The 9,078-nt window shown below is 41.4% G+C and overlaps 1 long non-coding RNA gene across 1 annotated transcript; it reads left to right on the plus strand.

Annotated features, from left to right (window-relative positions):
• LOC103882228 lies at positions 1 to 7,422 on the plus strand. Its single transcript, XR_643984.3, has 3 exons — positions 1 to 2,675; positions 6,904 to 7,077; positions 7,246 to 7,422. It is a non-coding gene; the product is annotated as an uncharacterized LOC103882228 (long non-coding RNA).
• Positions 7,423 to 9,078: the final 1,656 nt, after the last annotated feature.

The raw sequence follows: 9,078 nt of genomic DNA on the forward strand, positions 1-9,078 counted from the left end.
AGTGAGACCTCATCTCTTAACAATTGTTTTTTTCTTTTTGTGGAACATGATAGCAAATACGAAAAGGAAATGTTTGTGGAAATAGAAGACGATAATGAACAGAGGCAATAGTCTAACATTTATAAAAGTGGAAACATGGCAAACCATTAGAGCATTTCGAAGTTAAATTATAAATAAGTTAGTTGATAACTAACACCATACATTCTTTAATGAATTTAGAAGAAAATTAGATTCAAGAAGGGTGACTTGTTCAAGGTTGCAGAAACAGGAAGAGCTAGGATGTGAACTCTGATCTCCGTATTCCCAGTGAGGAAATCATACAGTGCTAAAGCTGGGGACAGCTGCCTGCCTGATGAGTATGCTGCTGACCCTGCCTAACAAGGTCCTGGCATGAGTTCTACCATGACATCAGGATGAAATTGGACAGATAAGAGTGCAAATCCAAATGGTGTCACTTTTTAGCTCTGTGAAATTGGGATAATAATTCAGAATCGTTGTAAAATTTAGGGAGATGATGCTTACAAAGTGACTGGGTAGATTGGTTACGGTTGAGAAGTCCTGTGGTGGGTAGAGGGCACCTCTTCTGCACTAATCTAGGCAGAACAGATTTGGAATGGCCCCAGTCCTCACCCCATAGGGTGGAGACTTAGACAATGTATTTTATTTCCTTTACCCAGATATAAAGAAGGAAATAGAAAGGCTTTCTCATCCCCATTATTTTTTAACAACCTTGTTTATAAACTTTATCTACATAATCCAAAATAAAATATTAAAGCTCCTTAATAGGCTCTTAGAAGTACCATTTTGGCAAGCGTTTCTGAACGTGCTTACTGCATCTTGGGTTTGTAGTTACAGTAAGTCAATATGTACTTTTAGATATAATTTGAAGTTTACACTTTAATATTAGATACATAAAAGAACCTCAGAAAATGGCATATTCAAATAATGCTCCATCAACATTTGATATTAACTACCATCAATTGGGAGCAACATAAGCATTTAGGTGTTACAAAAATATCTTGAATTTTGTGAGCTGAGGAACATTGAGGACAAGGAACAGAGCAGGAAGGGGAGAAGGGGACCGTGGAAAATGTCAGCTGAAGCCTGAGGAAGGAGTCAGGACAGGAAAAGACACTGAGGACTGTGGGTCGTTGTAATATAAGGTATGCATAACAGATCTTATGGTCTAAAGAATAGAATAGGTGCAAGCATCTGAACACACATATAAATATAAAAATAAAATTAAGTCGGTAATTTGATTTTTGCTGGCTCTTTGGCAATAACCATATTTCCCTGCCTCTTGCCTCTGCTGTCTTCCTCTGGTGTAAGTTAGGGGCATCTCATATACATCTCATCTCACATGCTCTTACAATGTAACCTTAACATGCCTCAACAGAGCTAGGGTTTATGCTCCCTCTCATTGAGCCGAAAGAATGTAGCAGAAGTGACTCCAGTTGACTTCCAAAGCTAGGTCATAAAAGGCAATATGGCATCCACCTGGCTCTCTCTCAGGACAGCTGCCCTTGGAACCATGTTGTGAGGAAGCTCAGGCCACATGGCGAGGCTTCATGTGGATGTTCTCGTTGACAGCTCCAACTGGGCCCCCAGCCAGTCACCAGCACCAATCACCTGATTGTGAATGAATGAGCCTTTAGAGGATTCCTGCCCCCTGCCTTTGATTCTTTCAGCCAATGTCTGAGACTTTAAGTAGAGTCAAGCCAGCCTTGCTATGCCCCATTTGAACCCCTGACCCATAGGAACTGTGGGAAATAATACATGATTTTTGTTGTTTTAAAAGTCTCTACGTTTTGGGGTGATTTACTACACAACCACAGTAATCCAGAGCAAATTCTTTTCCCAGTTATTTCTGAGAATGCCTGGGGGCATCACAAATGCATCTCATAAATGACCTTCTCATGGTGTTCAGCTTTGTTTCCTGTGGGATGGACACTGCTCAAGAAGTCATGCAAAGTGCAATGCACGCAAGGGTGACCGGGATGATTAGAACTAGGGCAGGCTTGCTTGGGAAACTTCACATGTTTTTGATTAGTTATTTGAAATAAGCTGGAGAGTAGCTGAAAGACCATTACCTGAAAGAGAAGTAACATATGACACTACTTGGAGGTTTAAGTATGTGTACATAAGTATGCGTACTTATTGCATACATAGTCAGTTGCATGCTGGGTATGCAGTTGGGGGATTCAGCTCCAGGGGGAGGGTGGAGGAGTTCCATTTAGGGGTACAAACAGCAGGCAACATGACCCTTTCAAGTGGTGCCCATTTGGTCATAGACTCTCAGCCTTCATACCCACAGTCACCATCTTTTCAGGGACTCCAGAGAATGTGGTTTGGAATGCAGGAGGAGTCAGGAGATCTTGTATATACTTTGGCCACTGGGAAATGTCTGCTTCTGTACTGGACTGGTTCAAAGGAAGAACATTTAGAATTGTGTTTGGCTGCAAGTAACAGAAAACCTGAAGAAATGGTGGCTAAAACAAATAAGAACTTTTATTTTTTTCTCATGTAAAAGAAGTCCAGAGGGAGGCAGCAGGGAGCTGGTCTATGGTTCTGTGATGTCATCTTGTTACCTCATGGTTACAATACATCAGCTCCCTTTCCAGACATCACATTTGGACTCTAGACAGGAGGAAGAAGGAAAGGCAAAATATAAAAAGGTACGTGCCAATTTTTTTTTTTAAAAAGTGTATTCTCACTGTGTCCTCCATTGCCTTAAGGAGCTTTCCTAGAAGCTCTACCTAAACAATTCTATCTATACCATACTGGCTAGGATGAGTCATGTACCTTTCCCTAGTTGCAAGGCATCTGGGATATGTAGTTTAGTAGGTGGGCACATTCTGCCTAAACCAAACAGCGGATCTTCTGTTAAAAAAGAAGCCATGGGGCCGGGCGCGGTGGCTCAAGCCTGTAATCCCAGCACTTTGGGAGGCCGAGACGGGCAGATCACGAGGTCAGGAGATCAAGACCATCCTGGCTACCCCGGTGAAACCCCGTCTCTACTAAAAATACAAAAAACTAGCCGGGCGAGGTGGCGGCGCCTGTAGTCCCAGCTACTAGGGAGGCTGAGGCAGGAGAATGGCGTGAACCCGGGAGGCGGAGCTTGCAGTGAGCTGAGATCCGGCCACTGCACTCCAGCCTGGGCGACAGAGCCAGACTCCATCTCAAAAAAAAAAAAAAAGAAAAAAGCCATGGAGTTTGGACCATTCTGAGAGTGGTTCCTGATTTTAACAAGGGGGGCTGATTTTAGCGAGGCTACGTGTATGCTATTAATAGAAAAAACACAGGCTTTGGAATCAGAAAGAAAAATACCAATTACTGTTGTGTGATATTGGGTCAAAGACTCACTTCCTTTGTGCCTCATTTCCCCTGGTTTTAAAGATTACATTACATTAAATTTTTTCAAAAAGACACAAAATGACCAGCACAGCACTTGGACATAGGACACTTGCAAGACAATTAGTTCCTCTTTTTGCAAAGGATCTTAGCTAGGACATGCAGAGTCCAGACCAATTAGACTCTCCCAAGTCCCCTAGGCCCTTCTGCATAAGCAGGAAGTAAACTCCCTATCTCTGTCCTCAGCCAGAATGAAGGCCCCAAGGAATCTAAATCCCTTAATGCCAGGAGAGACAAATGGAACTCCTGCGGCAGGTTTGTGGACTTTGGGGGCACTGACCCTTCTGAAACCCTTCTCGTGAAGAAGTCTAGGAACTGCGTAGGAGTATTGGAGGTGCCTAATAAACAGCTCTGTATGAAGAGGTGATTAACTTAGATGGTTGGCATCTCTCCGTAGTCATAAGATGTGGGTTTTATGAAATACAGGGTAAGAGATTTCAATTGGTGACAGTCTTAAAGGCCTTGATGACTTAATATGAAAATGAAAGAAGTTGACATTATGATATGATTAGATGGGTGCTTAAGGGTGAGAAGAGAGATGGAGAGAGGAACAGAGACCATCACAGATGGTATTTCCTCAGGCTAGGCACATGAGGGCTCAGAGCTGTGGCTGTGGAATTATTTAGTTAAGGTAATGCTAATTCCTAGTACAGATAGACTCTCCAAAATCTCAGTGGATTTGTACAACAGAAGTTTAGTTCTCACTCTTGTAAAGTTCAAAAAAGGTCCAGATTGGGGCAGTTTTCCTCCAAGTGATTTGGAAACCCAAACACCTTTCATCTCCTGGGTCCTTCATCATCAATGACAGGCAATGACAGGGAAAGAACATGGATGATCCTGCATGGGTGGTTTTGTGGGCCAGTCCTGGAAGTAATGCTCATTCATTATATTGACTAGAAATCAATCACATGGTTACATCTCTTTCTGCAAGAAAGGCTGGGAAATGCAATCCAGCTGTGTACCCAGGAAGGCTGGAGAAATGGGTTTTGTGAACATCTAGCTGGTGTCTACCATGGAGATGAGAAAAAAGTCCATGTCAAAACTGTAGCCTTTGAATAACAAAACCTTAGGCCCCAAATAGGATTTTAAAGTCATTTTGTTCATCCTCTTTATTTTGAACTTAGTTCTATTTCAAATAAAGGCAACAGGCTTTGCACATACTGTGCTAGGGTTTGTGGGCAACCTAAAGAGGAGCTCCATCCTGCCTCATCCCTGTCTTCCCTCTGAGGAAGACAGTGTCACGTGGGAGGGGGCAGAACAGGAGCCAGATGTGTGTGATGAAATGTAAGATGCAACAGAGGATTACTAAATGACAGGGGATCTTTCAGAGGTGTTTCACTTCAATGTTAGTGAAATATGTAAGTGTGAAGATGGTACTATAAAGCTGGTAACAATCAGTAACATTAGCTTTAGCCAAGTGGTTCTTGAAGTATGATCCCTGGACCAGCCGCATCAGGCTCATTTGGCAACTCATTGGAATTGCAAATTCTCAGGCCCACCCCAGATCTACTGAATGAGAAACTCCAGGGCAGAGCCCAGCAATTTGTGTTTTAGTAAGCCCTCCGGGTGTTCTAATCTATGAAGTTTGCAAAACTCTGCCTCAGAGTACATCAGCTTTGCAGATATATATGTATTTTAGATATTCAGGCCTTTGAGACACCCTAAACTGTAAAGGTTTCCACTGTTCTTCCATGTTTATTCTAATGTTGTAAGATTATTTTATCATCAATATCACATAATATCTGAAACCTAAAGAAACTATATAAAGTTATATAGATTGTATTTTCAACAGTTATCCAAACTGTTATGTATCATTAGTTTAATATTCTTTGGAGTCATAAGGGCATTTTGATCTAAAGGTCAGTTAGTGCTTAATTGCCTTGTTGGTCATTAATGGTGTTGTACACTGGAGCTTTTATAAGTCATGGCTCATAGATTCCTCATGTACTCAATAGCAGTGATACAGGGGAAACAACCAACCATCCATCACCGTCCAATCACTGAAGTCAGAAGGGCCCATTTCTTCACTGGTTTCACTGCATATCGCACCCTGACCCCTATTTATTACCACAGCAGGTATCGGAGGGTGGTGACATGAGGGGCAATGAGGCTTCAGGAGCCGGTGCTAACAGTGATACAGGATTAGGGGAAGTGGCAGCTCTTCTGAGAGGCAAGAAGTTGCTGAGAAGTGTGATGACCTTGCTTCTAAATCTCAGTTCTGCCACCACTGACTCTATGAGACCCTTTTGATTTTCATTTCTGTGACATGAAAGACCTGGATTTGGTCTGTGGGTTTTAACTTCTTTGGAGCCATGGTCCCCTTCAGAATAATATGTACATGTGCATATATACCCCCAGTCCACCGCCCTGGAATAGATGGTCTCTATGAGCCATTCCAGCCCTGACCTCATTGAAAGTTCTCATGCTTCTAGGAAACACTATGGAAAGGAAAAGTTCATTACTTACATTCTGGAAATAAATATTGCCATCATCCTTCATGAGCCTGTGGGTGCATAAGTCTCATGCTGTAAAAAACACCTTCAATCAGTTTAATCTAATTAATCTAGTTAATGAAGTCACTCTGATCTGTAACGCTGGTCTCAAGGTAGGGAAGTGGGCAATTCATTCCCAGTGTTCAGGTAGGAAAAAAGGCAAAGGGCTCATACTTTTTTTACAAAGTAGAAAGAAAAGTTTTACATTTTCTTTAAGTTTTCATTTGTTATTTTCAACAGGGTTAGGAAGCAGCCAATCATAACTCAAGCTATTGGGTAGTAATTATCCTTCATCTGCTAATTTCTAGGCAGGAAAAATATGATTAAAATGAGTTTCCGCACAGCTGTTGATTAGACATAATGGCAGAGTCATCATCATAAAACTAATAATCAGAGCAGAGCTAACATTTGGAAAGTTATTGTTGAGTAACTGGAAGGCTCTAAAAGCCAAAAACAATGTCCAACTAACTAGAAAATTACCACCGCCCCCACATACTTTCCTGTCTACACTTCAATATCAATTAAACACAGCAAACTAAAACCAGTTAATTATATCAATTTTGAGGTCAACTTTCAACAACTCAAACCTCCATGATAAACAAACCACAATATTGAAAGCTTTTTTGAGAAATCAATAAACAAACAGCCATCATTCTAGGAAAAGCTGCAACACAGTTAACAACACATCAATAAATTATAAACAAACTTTGTACTTTGATTAGCTCAAACCCCCTGTTGCCTCCCCCTGCCCCGAATACGCATTCTCATTCTATTCAGGCCAGTGTGCCTGTGGCCCACGGATGCTGCAGTTGGACAGCTATTGGAGGTCTCCGCTGAGCAGCTCTTTGCAATTGCAAAGCTCCCACTGGAAAACAGAGATTAATGAGCTCACAAATGGAACAGCCCATAATTTCAGATCTTGGTGATGATAACAAGGAGCTCTTTAGGATTCTCCTTGTTTGATAACAGAATCACTTTCTTTCTTTCATTTGTCATCCAGAAGTCTAAAGTCAGTGGCAGTAATGGAAAGTTGGGCTAATGTGGAGATATTCCAAACAGAACAAGAACAAATGGGATTCTTGGCTTGTCTCTCACTGTGATCCTGATTGAAGACCACTGGACAAGGTCTGTCAAGACTAACTGCAATCCATTGGAAGTCATTGGAGAGCCAAAGGTGAATGAAAATGAAAGTATACTAGGGAGGTGTGGTAAGATGGCCAATGGTAAAGACAATTGCAACTTTAGGGCATTTATGTTTGGCGTATTACTATCTTTTGTTGTTTTCTCTCTACTTTTGCCTCCTCTTACTTTTTTTTTCTTTTTACGCATTTACATTTCTTAGAACTCTCTTTCATTGTCCTGGCTGGAAGCACTGGATTCCTTCTATCAAATGAACTAAAGTATTTTCCAGGATGTCAGGTCAATCTGGGCAAACTTTCTCAACATAACCATCCCTACATTCCAATATCCCTCTTTTTCATTTTTCCTTTAAAAATAAACGTGCATTTTTTTCTCAAAAGTGACTGAGCTCCGTACTCCAGGCAACCACTGTTTTTAGATCATCCAGATGCTTTGACACACGGTTTTATGTTTTAATAGAAGAAGGCTGAATATAGATTACAAAATCATCTGTCTCCTTTTCCATCATAAGGATGCGACAACTCAATCTCAATTCCTCAACAAACAGCAGTCTTCTCACGTGGGTAAAACTCCATAATGTTAAAGTCATTGCTTTGCAAAGACATTCTCATAAGATTCTATTTCCAGGAAAACTCAAAATTTCTAGTGCTATAAGTGTTGGTCACTTTGACAGAAGAGAGATGATCAAATATTTGAAATTTTCGTCAAGAATTAAGGAATTATCTAACTTTTCCCCCCCCTGGGATTACTTTGAGGAAAAGGAATGAAATGTAGAGGCTCTAACTGTGAGGAATTGGAGGACAAAGACTCCACTGGCAGAAGCATGAACTAAAGGGAAAAGATGATGAGAATTATGGCAGGGCACTGAATTCGCAGGGAAGGAGTTCTCTTGAATGCTATTGGTCAGTGTTTGTCCTCAACTCTGCACACAAAGCTGTAGGCCTTGTTGCCTACTTTCTGGGTTACAATTGAAGCCAACAACTATAGTTCCCCAGGACCAGAATGGGCCCCTACTACTCATGGTTCTAGGAGGATGATGCACAATTCCTACTCACGCCCTCTTTGGAGAGGGCTCAGCTTCCCTGCTTGGGATGAGATTCCTGGCAGTGTGCCAGGAGATATTCCTGGAGAATTTCACGAGGTCCAAACTAGGGAAAAGTTTCACTTCCCATCCCCTTGTAGTTTCTTCTCAACCCCCTATGTTCTCATTCTCATATTTTAGGACATGTCTATTAATGGCATGATATAGAATGGATTGAGGTAGATTAAGAAAAAGTTGCAATAATATTGAGATGTTAAGATTAGTGTTTCTGCTATAAGTCCTGTAGAATCACTGGAAGTTTTGAAGTGCCAAAGGATGTCCAGAGACCTCAGAACCACTTACTAAATCTTTGCTTTTCTTATCTTTATATTTCAGGATCTGGGTGGTCTCATTTTGACTTCACTGAATTTCTCAAATTTTACCTGCTGTAGCCCAAATTAGACTCTGCTTCTCCTTCTCTTGCCATCACCAGGAAAAGGGTGGGAATGGGTGATGCTGAAGTTGAGGTATATTAGTCCATTCTCACATTGATATAAAGAACTACCTGCAAGGTGGGCTGATCACTTGAGGTCAGGAGTTTGAGACCAGCCTGGCCAACATGGCGAAACCCCATCTCTACTGAAAATACAAAAAAAAAAAAAAAAAGTAGCTGGACATGGTGGTGGGCACCTGTAGTCTCAGCTACTTGGAAGATTGAGACATTAGAAATGCGTGAACTGGGGGGTGGGCAGAGGTTGCAGTAAGCCAAGATCATGCTACCACACTCCAGCCTAAGCAACAGAGCAAGACTCCATCTCAAAAAATAAAAAATTTTTTTTTAAAAAAAAAAGAAAGAAAAAAAGGACTACCTGAGACTGGGTAATTTATAAAGAAAAAAGATTTAATTGACTCACAGTTTCACAGGCTATACAGGAAGCATGGCTGGGGAGGCCTCAGAAAACTTATAATCATGGCAGAAGGCAAAGAGGAAGGAGGCACATCTTATGTGGCAGG

This window comes from Papio anubis, chromosome 2 (assembly GCF_008728515.1).
Source record: "Papio anubis isolate 15944 chromosome 2, Panubis1.0, whole genome shotgun sequence".
Classification (NCBI taxonomy): Eukaryota; Metazoa; Chordata; class Mammalia; order Primates; family Cercopithecidae; genus Papio; species Papio anubis.